This window comes from Nycticebus coucang, chromosome 1 (assembly GCF_027406575.1).
Source record: "Nycticebus coucang isolate mNycCou1 chromosome 1, mNycCou1.pri, whole genome shotgun sequence".
Taxonomy (NCBI): domain Eukaryota; kingdom Metazoa; phylum Chordata; class Mammalia; order Primates; family Lorisidae; genus Nycticebus; species Nycticebus coucang.
Window position 1 is genome coordinate 173,477,536 of NC_069780.1, and position 17,012 is coordinate 173,494,547.

The following is a 17,012-nucleotide window of genomic DNA, read 5'->3' on the forward strand; positions in this document are numbered from 1 at the left end:
ATTCCATTAACACCTATCTCTATGGTATGCCACTAAGACAGTATCTTGATTATTGTAGCTACGTAGCAAATTCAAAATGAGGACCAGTCTTCCAAATTTTTCTTCTTTTTAAAAAAATGACTATGTTGCGACATTCACATTTTCATATGAATTTTTGAACCAACTTGTTGATTTCTGCAATAAATGAAGCTAGGGTTTTGATAGGTATTCTGCTGAATCTGTAAACCACTTCAAGCAATGTCACAGTGAATGGTGTGTCTTTATCTCTTTCAATAACAGTTTCTGGTTTTCCACTCTTGCCCTTCCTTTGTAAATGAGATTTCTAAATACTTTATCCTTTTAATAAAAATAGAAATGTTTTCTCAATTTAATTTTCATATTGTTCATTACTAGTGATAACTGTGTATGTTGCTGTGTTCATCTATTAGTTCTTATATTTTTTCACGGACTGCTTATAATGTTCCACATACAAGATCGTGTCTTATAAAAAACAATTTTATTTCTTCCTTTTTGATATGATGTGTTTTGTAAGTTTTTATTGCTTAATTGCCTTGGCTAAAATCTTCAGTAACATATTTAACAGATTGGTAAAGTTGTGTTAGGTAGAATATAAAATTGGGGCTTAATTGACTTTTCTTCATTCTTTGTTTTGAAGTAAGCAGGTTACAAGAAGCTGAAGGAGTCGACTTGAATCAGGGTGTATGGATACTGATGCTTTAAAAAAATTAACATTCATGGGAACGTTTGGGTTGTTGGAAATTGTTGTTTGATTAATCTAAATGTAGTTTCCACTAAGAGAGTCTATATCATCTCTTACTTTTATAAATCAAAATCAGTTGAAATGTGGTATATTAAAAATGTTTGAGCCAAGAGCATGGAATCTAGGGTTGCCTTTGCTGATATTACTAAACTCCAATATTTAATAAGCTTATGTCAAGTAACACAATGAAACCATTTTATTAGGTTAATGTATTATTCCTGGTGACAATACAATAGAATATGTGGACCACACTATTTCAACTTCTTAAGAACTTATTTTACTGAATTTTCACAGGAAGTTAGTAGGATGTGCTTTTCCTTATCCTTGGGGCTTCATCACCACAGGAACTGCCTATGCTGACTTGTTTGCATTAACTGTGAAGCTGGTTTGAGGTGATTTGTAGCCATTCATTAGTGAAATATTTGGTGAAGGATTTTGACCACAGAATGAACATGGTTCTTCTGCTGACGTCACGTGGTCTTTCTCATTGCCATTTTCTCTTAAGTCATTTATTTTCCCAGTTATTTTTCAAAAGTCTCCTTTTCTGTATTTATTGAGACACTTTAAATCCTTTCTGAAACCAAATGAAACACTTATAAACAAAAAGCCCTCAAAATTACAAGCTATAAATTTAAAATCTTGAAAAGAAACATGTCGAAAATTTTACCTTAGAATGATAAATACTTAACAAAGATGTAGGAAACAGAAACTGCTGTTCTGTCCTTTTTTTTGTCTTTTTCATTTCACTCCCCATGTTTGTCTGCTGAGGATTTTGCTTGGGTTCAAAACTGAATGCAAACTTATAAGATTTATACTGGTTGATGTGATGCTCTTATCAACATGTCTTCACTTGCAAAAATATCTATGTTATGTTGTGTATGTGTATATACATACATAAATATATATAAAAAAATTAATTGGATATGCAATTGAATGTGATCAGTGAAAAATTTTAAAGCCTCCATTTGAGAAAGCAATCTGTTTTCAAAGTCACGTTTAGTAAGGTAGTGAGGATCTTAGAGTCAGTGAATCAAGTCAAATGGCAAAAGGAGCTGAAAATAATGGAAAGAGCAACAGAAGGAAAAATGATTTTCCCTCAGCAAAACCATTTAAATAAATTGAATACACTATCAGAAAGGCAGTGTGCTATTTTCAGGAGTTGGAAATTGTCAGAACAGCTCTTTCTAGATTTGCTTCAAGCTGCTGGCAGTCTCATTCCATTCACCCATTAGGCTGCGAATGAAAAGCAGACCAGGTGGCTTATGCATGCATTCAAAAACAAACTTGTTTTATCCAAATGTGAGAATGGACAAGAAGCAGAAAACAGTCCTGTGATCTGAAAATGAGAATGGGACTTCTTTCAAGAAATTATTTCTCACATTGGAAAACAAAACTCTTGAAATGTTGAAGAAATTTCTGCTAGTGAACAACACATCTTATTTTGGCAGAAGAGAGACCTGCCTGCCTACATTGCCTTTTGAAGCCTTTGAAGTCTGATACATATAGATTATACAACAAACAATGTAAGAGGTAACATTCGAAATACTTGCTAACTAATTAACTTTTAATTTATCTGAACGTGCAATTACTTCAAAATAAAAATATATTTCCTACTACCAATGTCCAAAACCATAAAAAAGGGCAAACTGTGGGATTTCAAATGTGACTATGCGAACTATTAATGAGGATATGTGTGTGGGTGTGACATAGGTGTATACGTACATACACACATGTTTGCATACATACAATTTGGAAGTGCTTCCTTTCCTTGACAACATTATCAACTAAATGCAAATGAGCTGGATTTTACACAGTATTGCAATGGACAACACACCTGATTTAAAAGCCTGTGTTTGTTGCAACATTAGCAAAACTGAATTATGACTGCCTTACTTATTTAATATTTGTAAAATACTTGGTTTTCAAGAACAAAGAAAAATGAAGGAGACCATGGCTCTGATTCCTAAGTCATGGAACTAAAATGAGTAGCTGTTACAGATGCCTTTCATAGCTCTCCCTCTGACTCTTCCATAATACATAGAGCAATTACATCTTCCAGGGAGAATGGTCAGTACTTGTCCTGCAGGAGGTATAAGCACATAATAACATATGGACATTTGTAAAAAGGAATAAAAGTATGCCAAAAAAGAAAAATAAAAAGAAGAAACACCAGAAAGGATTTGCAGCAGGAAAACACTTTATTCTAGAGGCTTTATTAGCTGGAGACTTGCTAATTTGCAATCCATGGACATCTGCCACCACAGTTCATACTCCAAACATCATGGTTGAACAAGAGGAGAAACATCCAGGTACCATGAGTTCTGGCAATTATGTTGGTGAACTTATCCTAGAAAAAGTGCTACATGCCTCATTGCTGAGTATCACTGTCACCTTTGAAGTGCTCCCCTTGACATGCTCTGCACCGACATCAGCACCAAGTCCTCCCTTCAAAGCAATTTTGGAACTTTTTTCCTGGAATGACCATCAGAGCCATGGCACAGAAAAATATACCACAATAATGAATGCCACTCAGCAAGACACCACCACACGTTGACACGAACACAGCTAAGAAACACTGATCTAACAAGGTTATGAAACCTTACCCAGCTGTTTGCACAGCATTGCCAAAGTAAGCACAGGGTGGTAAGTTCATGAACTTAAATTTCAGGCCTTGGTACTCCGACAGCTGTGATTAGCTTTGTGTTTCACACTTTACTGCTGTAAATGGAAACATGTTCATACCCATGTAAACCCATACACCCTCAAGATCACATGCATAGCTATTTATATTATAGGCATATATTAACAATACTATAGGTTTGGTTCCAGACCTCCATAACAAAGTGAATATTCCAATAAAATGAGTCACACAAATGTTTGGTTTCTTGGTACATGTAAAATGTATGTTTACACTATATTTTAGTCTACAAATTGTGCAGTAACATTAGGTCTTAAAAATGTGCATAGCTCAACTGAAAAATATTTCATTGCTAGAGAATGCTAAAAATCATTTGGGCATTTCCCTAGTCAAATCCTTTTGCTGGTAGAAGATCTTCCCTCAATGTTGACTGCTGACTAGTCAAGAAATGTGGTGCTTATGGGCTGCAGTGCTGGTGGAAATTTCTTAAAATATGACACCGCCACGTTTTCTATATCAATTGCCTCTTCCTTTTGTGAAAGATCTGTCTATGGCCTGCAATGCTGTTTGATAGCATTTTACCCGCAGTAGAACTTTTTTCAAAATTGAAGTCCATCCTCTCAAATCCTATCACTGCTTTATCAAGTAAGTTCATGTATTATTCTAAATTATTTGTTACCTCTTGAACGATGTTCACTGGATTGTCACAAGGTGTAGTTTCCATTGCCAGAAACCACATTCTTTGCTAATTCATAAAAATCAACTCATCGCCTGTTGATGTTTTATCATAAAATTGCAGCCAATCAGTCACATCTTCAAACTTCGGTTATAATTCTGGCTATTTTCACCACAGCTGCAGTTACATTCTCCACTGAAATCTTAAATCTCCATCCTTGAGGGCTGGAATCAACTTCTATTATGTCTATATTTTGACCTCATCCCCTTTGAATATAAATGCTCTCCATAGCATCTAGAATAGGGCATCCATTCTAGAATGTTCTCTATTTACTTTGCCTAACTCCATTAGAGGAACCACTGCCTACAACTAAGTCAAAATTATTCCTTGATGCATAGGCTGTAGAAAGGAGCAGTTGGCTCAGCAGGCATGAAAATAATATTAATTTCCTTGTAGATCTCCAGTAGAGCTCTTGGATGACCAGGTGTCAGAGATAGGTAAAATTTTGAATGAAATCTGTTTATTTTTCTGAGTAGTCAGTCTCAATAGTGGGCTTAAAATATTCATTCAACCATGCTGCAAACAGACGTACTGTCACCCAGGCTTTCATGTTCTATGTATATAACATGAGCAGAATAAATTTAGCATAACTTGGAAAGGCTCCAACACTTTAGGAAAAGTAAATGAGCCCTGACTCCACTTAAAGTAACCAGATACAGTAGCCCTTAAGGGAGAGTCAGTCGGTCCTTCACAGCTTTGAAATCAGCCATTATTTCTCCTCTCTAGCCATGAATGTCTTAAGTGGCATGTTCTCGCAGTAGAAGCCTATTTTATATACATTGGAAATACGTAAGGTCATTTTGATCAGTCACCTTAGCTAAATATTCTGAATAACTCACTGCAGTGCCTACATCAGCCCTTTCTGCTTCATTTTGTATTTTTATTGTTATAGAGACTTAAATCTCATGAACCAACCTCTGCTAGCTCCATTTTTTTTTTTTTTTCTGCAGCTTCCTCTCCTGAGTGAAGAATTTAAGAGAGTTAGGGCATAGTTCTGTACTAGGGTTTGCTTTAAGTCTGTTTTGCTTTCTTATCATTTGTGTGTGCACTGGAGCAGCATTTTTAATTTTCTTCAAAAGCTTTCCCTTTCCTTTCCCAGCCTGGCTGACTAGCACAAGAGGCCTCATTTTAAGCCTATCTTAGCATTAGGCAAGTTGTCTTCAAAAAGCTTAATCCTTCCTAGCTTTTGATTTAAAGTGAGAGGCATGTGACTCTTCCTTTTACTTGAACACTCAGTGGACATTGAAGGATTATTAATTGACCTAATTTCAATATTGTTGCATCCTGAGGAAAGCAAGAGAAATTGGAAATGGCCAGTTGGTGGAGCAATTAGAATATACACAACTCGTATCAATGAAGTTCACCGTCTTAGATGGGCACTATTCAGGGCAGCCCACAGCAATTACAATAGTCAAATCAAAGATCATTAATCACAGATTACCAAAACAGATGCAATAATAAAAATGTTTGAAATTTGTAAGAATGGTCAAAACAGCGAGCACCCACTGTTGGAAATTCAGTACTGATAAACTTGCTCTGTGAAGGGTAGCCACAAACCTTCAATTTGTAAAAATATAGCATCTGCAACGTGCAAAAAGTGAGGCACTACAAGATGAAGGACTTGTGTACAGTACAAAGCCATCTCCATATACTTCTCCATGGTTAACATTGTGTCGAATAGCAAAAGTTTTCCAAGGCACTCTCTTTGTTGTTTAAAGCATTTTTCTAGTGATTTCCAGAATAAAAACACTCCCAATCAGCTCTTAGCAACATATGCATGTGTTGGAGACCCCCCAAGCAGGGAGGATTAATTTAAAGACCAAGAAAACGTGGGCTCCTTTCTAAACTTGATTGCTATTTCCTTTTCTTTTCTTTTCTTTCTTTTTTTTTTTTTTGCAACCATTCATGAAAAACAGAATATGAAAAAATATTTGTGTAAAACAAAACATAAACATTTTATTATAAGTCACACTACTACTTTAAGCACTACAAAGTTGCACTTTGTCAGCATATAAAGTTAACACATTCATAATTTCCAGTTTATTTTAGTAAACATGCAGAGACCACAAATTAATCAAAACCATGTTTTCAATAGATTTTGGCCACTGTCTTGTTTTTTGCTTTCTGGGATATTTTTTGATGTTCAGAAAGATTATTTTCTTACGAATCAACCTATTCTCTAAAGAACAATTTTCCTCTTTGAAAAACTCCTATTTTCATCACAACTCATTCTATTTTATGTTGGTCTTGAAAATGATTTTTAATGTCTCATCAAATTTTAAATATTGTAATGTATAATAGCAAAAAATGCAAATGATATTTCACTGAATATTATATCTAAAAGCAGTCCTTCAATTATACTATTAATTAAAAAGGATTATTATTGGTAAATGTTCCAGAATATCTTGATTATAATTAAGTCAATTGTTTAGCTTGGTTTGTTATTCAGGAAAATGAAAAATACAGCTGTTTGACTGCATGCAGATCTATAAAGAGATAAATCCTCAGTAGCATATTTATTTCTGGCACTGTTACTATTGTCAGTGATTTTTTAAAAAATGAATACAACTTAAGATGTAAACGGAATTAATAATCTGATGATTTTAGAGCAGTAATTAAAAAAATCAACAGTTGATAAAGTTTTGTCAGGTTGCACTAATTCTATCAGGAAAAAAAGTCATACGTCTTCTTGAAATTAATTTTGCCTGATGACTGTGTGTAGTTCTTTAGAATAGAGAGGGCCTATTCTTTATCCTGGGTCTGCTTTGTGATAAGAATGTTCATTGCAAAGTGATTTTTAATTTTTAGAAGGTACTTAATTGCTGCCCTTGGACTTAGTGTATGACTAGCCAGATCATCCTCTTACCCTTAAGCAGACAAGGGATTTACTACTTTGAGAGAGTTGGGCTATCTAAACTGCACAGCTTAAAAAAAAAAAAAAAAGGTATGCTCTGGGCTTTTATTAACTGCTGCTTTCTGAAGTCCAGGACACTGTAAGATCTAGAAATAAAGAATCATCCAAGTATTCAAGTAAAATATAAATCATAGATTTATAAACAGTGAAGGAAATGTAGACCTTATCTTTTCCCCCAATGATCACTTAAAGCCAAGCCCATTCCACTAAAAACTATCAGAAAATCCTTAAACCTCTGACTAAACATATCTGTTCAGGAGGTCCCAAACACAGTTATCTAGATTTTATGTGCCTTGAGAAAAATAGAGAGGAAGCATCTCTTTCATTTCTATCAAAACATACATCTCTTAATCACATTTACATTTGAACATAACTTATTTGAATATATGTTAACTGAAACCTCTAAGTCTAGTTCACTGAAATTCATTGACCAGTGAATTTCAGAGCAGAACTATTGATATATAACTGATTCACTCACTGTTTCCTCTTTCCCTTTCAGTAGTGATCAGAGACTTTAAAGGCTTCCTTTAAACTGCTTACTTTTTTATCAACCTCCTTGAGACTCTTCTGGAGCCATCAGACTACATTGATGAGCTAATTTGACTCCTTCATATCCAGTCATTCCATTTCAGTCCACCCTCCATGCAAATAACTTTCTAAAGTAGAAATATTATATCATTCTTCTTCTTAAAAATAGCCAGATAACCTAGATCAGGATCAGCTAGCTGCTCATATTATAAAGGTAACTTCCAAATACTTCCAAAATGTGTAGAATACACACCTCTATACTGGTTCTGAGTCTGTTGCTCTCTGTTTCCCCTTCCCCCAAAATGCTTTTAGCCAGGGTTAACAAGTCAATTGCTTTCCCCTCACACTCTACTCAAAATTACATGTCTTCCTAATTTCTTATTTCTATGTCTAAAATATTCCTTGGTTTTACTCTAGTCATTCTTTATGATCCAGATCAAATGTCATCTACTTGATGAACCCTTTCTTTTGTTGTTGTTCCTACAGAAAGCTTTGTTTCTTTTTGATCAGAGATTAGGGGAAGACTCCAGTGTGGTTAAAAAGCTTCCTAAAGGCTGGAGGCAGGCTCCAACAGAGGCCCTGATACTTTGAAAGGGGATTCTCAGAGGTCACTGAGGTCTTTTTAAAAGCACCTTCCATTAATTTAACTAATCCCAAATATGTTATTCATTCTTAGAAACAAAACTAGTTAGACCCCTTAAAATAAATATCCTATTTTGTGTTATTTTATGACTTACTTAGGCCTTTGGGACATAGCACCATAGGGCACTAAGAGAGGCTTGTATAATTTATGACTAAATTCCATCCTATTTTATGATTTTCTTTTCTATAAGCCACCTTTTCTTCAATGTAGTCATTATTTTGCATCTAGTTTTGGAGGGATATTCACATCCTTTCAAACTTAAGGTATATTTAGACTTAGGTTTAATAAAATACATTTTCTAACTATGCTATATTTGAGAATCTTCTAAACATTTATTTAAATGTGTAGGTAGGTGTGCAAGGGAGTTAATTATACGTCTAAGTAACAAATATAGATTAAATGTGAAAATATTTGCTTAACATATATTAAAGAATACATTTACCCATAATTCTGTCAGTGAACATTCTGCTTTCTCTCTCTTCTTTTCTGCTTCTTTAACTATCTGAGTTATCTCAAGAGCATTATCCTCTACCTTGAGATTCTTTCTTCTGTTTGATCTAATCTGTTGTTGATACTTGTTATTGCATCCTTAAGTTCCCCAATTGACTGCTTCAGTTCCTTCAGCTCTGCCATATTCTTTCTGTATTCTTCGTATCTTTCATCTCTTATTTGATTCTGTTTTTGGATTTCCTTTTGGTTATTTTCTACTTACTCAGCAATTTCCTTCATTGTTTTTTGATTGTTTTCCACTTTCTCAGCAATTTCCTTCATTGTTTTTATCATCTGTATTTTAAATTCCCCTTCTGTCATTTCTGACATTTCTTTATATGAGGAGTCCTCTGCTGTAGCTACCTCACGATCCCTAGAGGGGTTACTCTGAACTGGTATTTCATGTTACCAGGATTTTTCTGCTGATTCTTGTTCATGGGTGATTTTTTGTATCTGTTTCCTTACTCTAATTTTTCTTTCACTTCTTCTGGCTCTTTAAAGTTTTGATGAGTTCTTTTGGTAGGGGACCAGAAGGATGAGAAAATGGAAAACTAAGAAGGGAAAAAAGATTTTAAAAAGAAAGGAAAAAGAGAATGAAGAGGGGGTGAGTAAAAGGAAATATTAACAAAAAGAAAAAAGGCACTGAGAGAAAGAAACAGGAGTAACATAGGTGTATAGTAGGGTATTATGACCCAACCTTAAAGACACCCCCAACCTCTGAGGATGCTGGGTTGGGTGATTCCCTTGAGGTCAACAGCTCTTTGCCAGCTGGATCAAACACAGTACCCCACTTCCACCAGGTAGAGAGGAAAGCCAAAAATACTATAAATCAAACCAAAACAAACAAGCAAGAACCCTTATGGGGCAACACTGGAGGAAAAAAAGAAAAATAATAGGGGCAGAAACACTGGCAAAAATGAAATTCTAATTGTTAAAGAAGGCAAAAATGGAAGATTATATTTAAACTAGGATAGTGAAAAAATATATAAAAAAGAAAAAGAAAAGATAAATGCCAAGGAAAAATGTTGAAGTTAAGGAAAAAAAAAAAAGAAAAAAGAAAAAAACAAAACCGAAACAAAACAAAACAACAGCAACAAAAAAACCAAACCCCCAAAACCAAAGAACCAAATAAGATATGTATCTTGCTGAATATTTCCCACATTGGGAAAAAATTAGTGGATAGAGTCCAGACATGCTGTTAAACCTCCTACAATTTGAAAGCATATGTCACATCCCTTTCAAGATCTGCCAATGGATTTCCATTTCAATCTGTGTAAAAACCCATGTCTTTGAGGTTCATTGCCTAAAATGCCTCATACCTAGTCTCTTTCTTCTCTGCTCTTATCCCTTTTCCTGGTGGGTCACTTCTCCCTCTCTTCTAGCCGTTGTGAACTCCTTAGAATGTGTCAGACCTGTTCACTACCAGGGCCTCCGCACTTGCTTATCTCTCTGTTTATAAGATGCTTTGAACAGATACCATTTCTTTATATGACTTTCCTGCTCACTTTTTTTAGAGTCTAATCAATATTGACTTATTCTAAGGCTTTATCTTACCACATTTTATAAAATGTCATTCCTGGGTCAGGTGTGGTGGCTCTCTCCCATAATCCTAGCACTCTAGGAAGTGGAGGCAGGTGGATTGCTTGAGCTCAGGAGTTCCAGACCAGCCTGAGCAAGAGTGAGACCCCCATCTCTACTAAAAACAAAAAACTGAGGTAAGAGGAGTGCTTGAATACAATAGTTTGAGGTTTCTGTGAACTATGATGCCACTACACTCTACCAAGCGTAACAAAGTGAAATTCTGTCTCAAAATAATAATAATAATAATAAAATAAATAAATAAATAATAAAATAAAATAAAATGTCATTTCCCAAGACCAGACTCATAAATTTATAGCTGGCTTACCCTGTTGTCTTTCTCTGCTTTTATTTTTTATTATTTGAAACTACTTAATCTATTCATTTTTAAAAATTTTAATTTTCGCTTCTATAAAATAACTTTTCATGAAGTTAGGGACAGTTTTCTTTTTACCTACCTTTATAAACTTTTTTGAATGTTTAGAAGAATGTCTGTAGTGTGTTCAATAAATATTTCGTGTATGAAAGAATGCATACCATGATTTAAAATTCATGGGTATTTATCTCTTTAATTAGCTTTATATTCAACTTTGCTTAACTTGAACCAAGGGAATAAAACATATCAATTTGAACCAAGGGTTTTTATTCCTTTCACATTTTATTTTGATTACATACAAGTAGATCTCTAATAAGCTCCTTCTCAGTCAAAGGAAACAGGAACACATCAATAAGATTGAGATCAAAGGGCATGGGGACTAAGAGAGAAGAATTTAAATGCCCTTTCATTTTCTCCCTTTGTATTGGTAAGTAATTATGGGAATTAGACCTCTGTTCTTTGGTAGGCTTTAAACCAAATTAAAAAGGAACAAACTACCTGCAAACCTAAAAGACAACTTCTATTAATCTGCAAGGTACAATTCATAAATCTCTTATGCACATTCCTGTGTGTAAACAGCTAACCCTAGATCTATGTAAAAGAATAAATTCAAAGTTGTTACTGCCGCATAAACTCACTTAAGCTAGCTCATTACCCTGTTTATTCCAGCTTTGTTTCTTGGTTTATGTTGTAGAGGTTATGAAAATATCAGGTCACTGAAATTGCATTATAGTTTAAATATAGCTCGCCTTGGTGTTTTAGAGATGTAAGTCAGGCAGAGCCTAATAAACAAAGCACTGTTTGTCAACAGGAGGTACGTATTATGCAGCATGTTATGGCTACTAGTTCAGCGAATGCTGATACAAACTAGTTTACACTGAAGAAAAGTAGCTCACGGTACAGTAAGTCAAGGAGAATGATAACTTCCCATGATTCAATCAGCTTCTCAGTGATGTTCTAGGTGACCTCTGAGCAAGATGATTTGCAGCTGGAGAGCGGACCCTCAGGCAATTCATCCACAGGTACTCAATGCAGAGAAAGAGCTCCAGCCCATGGCTATCCTTAGGTATGGTAGTCATTGTCTAATACTCCCCCCTCACCTGTCTTGTGCTGTCTCAATAAAATGCTACTGCAGAGGTTTCTTGGGGCTACCCTGCAATCAAGGTTAGCCCCGCCTCCTGCAAGCTTGTGCTTCTAGTCCGCATCACACCCGGTTCCTTCCTGCTGCCATTGAGACCAGGGCCAGAGGGGCTGCGACAGTGGACCTTCCCTTGTATGTAAGACTGACATCTGTAAAGGTTCCACGTAAACTTAGTTATACTTCTACATTCATTTTTATGGTGTTATCTAGAAAAAAGAGACCATCACATATTAAACATAATTTCTTATCAAGTCAAGATTTGGATGATACATTGTTGGCAAAACCAGTCATTAGTGAGGCAAAGATATTATTTGGTTTGAATAATTTATGATTTTCTCTGACACTGATGATATGGTCACTTTTTCAACTATACGGTTCTGCTAGCCAAAAAAAGAAGAGAAAAATGGATAATTGAGAAAAACTAGATGGTATATACTCCAAAAAAATTTGTCTTTTCTGAAATGTGACATTATTTCTTCACCCTTTCCCAACTTTTCTATCAATGGGACCCCACTCCCTTATAATTAATGCTGGTCTATTATCCAAAGCTTCCTAACATAAAACCCCAGGCCTTTTCTCCACTAAAATACATGTATTCTTGAAATCTGGCTTATCCACTCTGAACTTGTGTTAATCTTCAAAAATATTGGGACTTAGAGAATAATACAATTCAAATGAACTATATCATGTTGAAAATGATTGGGATATCATTTTAACTTATCTTTACTTCCACCTTTCTGCGTGTTTTTCTAAGTTGTAAAGTAATAATGGGGTCTAAGTCCACTGCCTCAGACTCATGAATATGCCTATCTTGGTTTAACATAACTCAGCACACTGCATCAACTAGCAGTTCAGACTATTATGATTGACCCAAGTCAGGGACCAAAACATAATCCTATAATTTTTGACTGTTCACAAATACCTACATTTATTTGTACCTAGTATCAATTAGGAACAAAATATGAAACTCCAAGCACTTAAGCACCTTCAATATACATATATGGATCTCTATGAATGTTTTGAGATACACACAAATTAAGAAATGTAAAATCTGTGGGATGGAACAAATGAAACCCTTGCAGCAGCACCAAGACACTGAGTAAGCTGAAACTTGCCTGGGTGAATCAGAAAGGACCTGCCTACTGTGTTTCTTGAAAGTGACACAGTGGATCATAACACATGCGGTCTTATAACCTTCATAGTTATCTGTGAAGCTTAGCACAAAATGCTTAGCACCATGTGTAATAGCTAGCAATGGTTCCCCTAATGACTGTTTCCCCATCATGATTAGTATTATCATTACTATAAATGTTTCAAAATCCCCAAAACTTAGAATAGCATTTAGGCATTCCTAGACCTCAGTAAATGGGTTTTAAATATATAAATGAAGTAATCCTACAGAAAGGGAAAATCTGGGTTGTAATCTTTAACTTGCTTGGGATTTAGGTAAAATAAAGAAAAAAGAATTAGACCATCTCACAGACGAGTCAACCAATATCATAAACAGAACATCATTTGGTTTCATTTATTATCTGGGCATAAAAGGTCTGATTTCTGCAAATCTTACCTATCAGATGCCAAAGTAAGAAGTGTTTGTACGCAGGAATGTGAAATGTGGCGTGACGGTAAGACGCCCAGTCTGTCTTCTCTCCTTCCTTATTTTCTCCCTCCCTGCCTCCTTCTTGTTCTCTTTCTGCCTTAATTAATGAGGGAAGTCCCCCTAGGATTCCTCTTAATAGAACTAGATTAAATGTCTACAAAACTTTTCAAGATTCTCCGCCGACTGGCGTTTCTTTGAAAGCAACTCCTTGCAGAAGCTGACCCCACTACATAGTCACCATTTTCATTAACTGCTTATTAGTTCTGCCTAATCACCACATGTACAACCTGGAGCAATGATGTGGACATCTGTTTAAACATGGTGGATTGAATGGTATCTCTCATATCATTTACAAAACAACCAAATTATACTTCAGGAATAGGAAAAGAACAAAAGAACAGACCATCGGGCAGCAAATAGGGAGATGTCTTTAATGTTGCCAAGTGAAAAGCAAAAGTGAGAACACGGTCACTGATGAAGCAGAGCTGAGAAAGTGATCGCTTGCTTCTCTGCAGATAAGGCTGCCAATAAAAAGCGAGTTGGTATTCAGGAACCAGAAGGATTCAGCTCCACTGAAGGCAGAAAATAACACGCAGGCAAGGGAAATGGGTAAGACTGAACACAGGAGAATTGATAACAATTCTTTTGTGGAAGGCAGGATTCTAAAAATGTACCTCCCCAATATTTTCCACCCTAATTCATAGGACTGTGAAAATGATGACCTATCATGCCTTCAAATATGCCACGTATCATGGCAAAAGCAACCTTGCCATTATAATTAAAATTAGTTATCAGTTTATCTTAAAATAGGGAAATTACCCTGGATCACCCATGTGGGCCTGTGAATCCTCTTGAACACAGAGGATTTTCATGTGCTGGCAGAAGAAAAGGAAACGGGGAGTTTGAAAAATTATCTGTATCTGGTAATGGAAGGGATCATATGCCAGGGAATTCAGAGAGGCGTTAGAAGCTGAGATAACCCTCAGCCTCAGCCAACAACAAGTGGCAGCAACTTTAGTCTTACGAGGTTAAGGAACTGAATTTGGCCAACAGTCAAGGCAGATAACTTGACTTAACCTGGTGATCCAGAAAACCCACTTAGCTTGTTGGGTATTCTGAGCTGCAGATCTGTGAGATGGTAGGTTGGTATGAAATTGCTAAGTCTAGGGTAATTTGTTACATACCAGTAGAAAACAGAGACATAAGAATTCCTACAATGAGACAATCTCTTCTCAGTCACACACAAGAGGAATTGAACTCAGAAAGACAGTTGGAAAAGTTATTTAATGTTGACATATTAAATAATGTAGACACCAAATTCCTCCCCACTGTTTAAAGGCCTGAAAGATGTTAGCAGCCCAGATAGGGGTAGGGCAGAAGGAAACACACATTAGTGATTCAGGATGAAATGCTTCCTTCATTACCATATAGCAAATGATACTAGTTGGGGAGGTGATCAACTTACAGAGACAATTTTCCTTAGTTCAATAGGGTTTCTCACTCAAGTTCAAGATCTGAAGGCTACTATCAATTCTTGTTGGTCAAGGGGGCATTTTTCTCCTTAAGCTTGTTTGTTTTTCCCCTGAGAATCCTACGATTGCAATCCTCTTGACCTCAGGCCTCTTGTTCATTCATTCATCTCAGGATAGGAGGGATGATTTATTCTCAGCCACAGATTTGGAAGGAGAAATTGCACTTGAACCATGAGCCTTTTCTCTCATTTTTCTTCTTGGGAATCAAACTGCAGGTGTTCTTTTTCTGCTCCATCTTGTCAGCTTTAAATGACACGTAAATAGGGAGGGGATTTGAGATGTTCTCAGCAGGTTATATGGGCCTGAGGAGTGTGGGGTGGGAGGAGTGAGTCTTTTAATTCTTAGGAGCTCACCTGTAAGCATGTAGGACATGTTGTCGCAAATTAAGTTAAACAGTAATAAATGTGACATTTAGATCCTCTGATTGCTTTTGTGAGTAAATTCTCAATGACTTCAACACTTAATTGAAACAAAACAAAAGTATTATTTATTTATTATTATTTATTGTAAAGCCAATTATAATGAATCTGAACCCTCAATTGCCAATGTATACAGACCAGAGAATCATACTGGTCATACTGATTTGGGGGAAAATCAATAACGTAAAGAGAGAGAACAGGTAAGTATCTTGAGTTGGAATTGGTAGAAAATTGTTATATTTATATTTTCACTTATATCAGACCATATAATATAATAATCATTGTTAGCAGTTGCCGTTATACTAATTTTCTGTCTTAGTGCATTTATTTTTGTTTGCATATTTTAATCACTGAAGTAAAAACTAGTAAACAGTAAAAATACTGGTTAAAGATAAATTCTGCAATAATTTTTCATATAATTTTAATTTTTCTTATTTTTTGGAAATCCTTGTCAAGTATTTAATTTTTCATTGATATACATTTTATTAAAAAAATAAAAGCCTATCCTTGTTTTTTTATTGTTTATTTCTTAAAATATTCCTGGAAAATTTTTTGACTTCTGTGTGAAATAAATCTTTAAAAACAGAGAGGGATAAAGATAAACAAATTATACAAATTAATATAGAAGAAGACATTCAAGAAACAGTGAATTCTTAGACAAGATTTATTTTATTTACTAAGCTTGGATTAGGGCGGAAATATACTGAAAGAGCAAGTTTGCTGACTCAGAGAAGGTCATCCATAACTTGGCATTTCTCAACATTACTGTCATTTTTATGATCTGTTGAAAGAAGTTCTCAAAATATGTTTTCAAATATCTGATCCTTAAGATTTATTGCTCTTGGGAAATTGGGGAAATTATCTGTTTTGCCAAGTTCCTGATAATGCCCCTCATCACAGAATTTCAGTTCAAAATTGATAAATAGAAACACACAGTCATTCACAAATGTCTTCTGGAACATCACTACATGAAATATATGTAAATTCTCATTATCTCTTGTATCTTTTTTTGTAAGTATCTCCATAACAATCTTTATCTCATTAGATCACAAGTATCTATTTAGACTAATATTTCTGGTTATCTGTTCTTGAGTTTAGTGACTAGTACTTACTATTTATATTTTATTCCCATTTTCTAACTCTGTGCCATGAACAATATAGAAGTTTGAAAAATACTGTTAAATTATGTAAGGCAGTTGTTTAGAATGGCTTATTCCAGCATTGGTCTATAATAAATAATGACCACAAATTGGGTTATTGTGGTAATAAAAATAATATTCATGAAAACGCAACAGATCAATCTTGAGCCCTCTTTGTTTCATCTACTCTCATCCAAGATTAAGATACTAATCATATGAAACTAACTTTTCCTGCCAATATAATTCCTACTTATAGTATTTTTCCTTCTACAAAAAGATGGAACAAAATATATGCTTGTCTAGAATTTTAACAAGTGTTATTTTCTCAATCCCAAACCTGAAACTAATGATGCAAAGATATATTCAAATATCAAATTAAGAAATAGAAATAAAAGGACATATTTTTGTTCATTCTATATCTGTATGTCTATATATCACTGAGGATAAAATCATATTATTCCTACATAAATCAACACAAATAATATTCATTAATATTTTATAATCTGAAAGTAAGTCCAC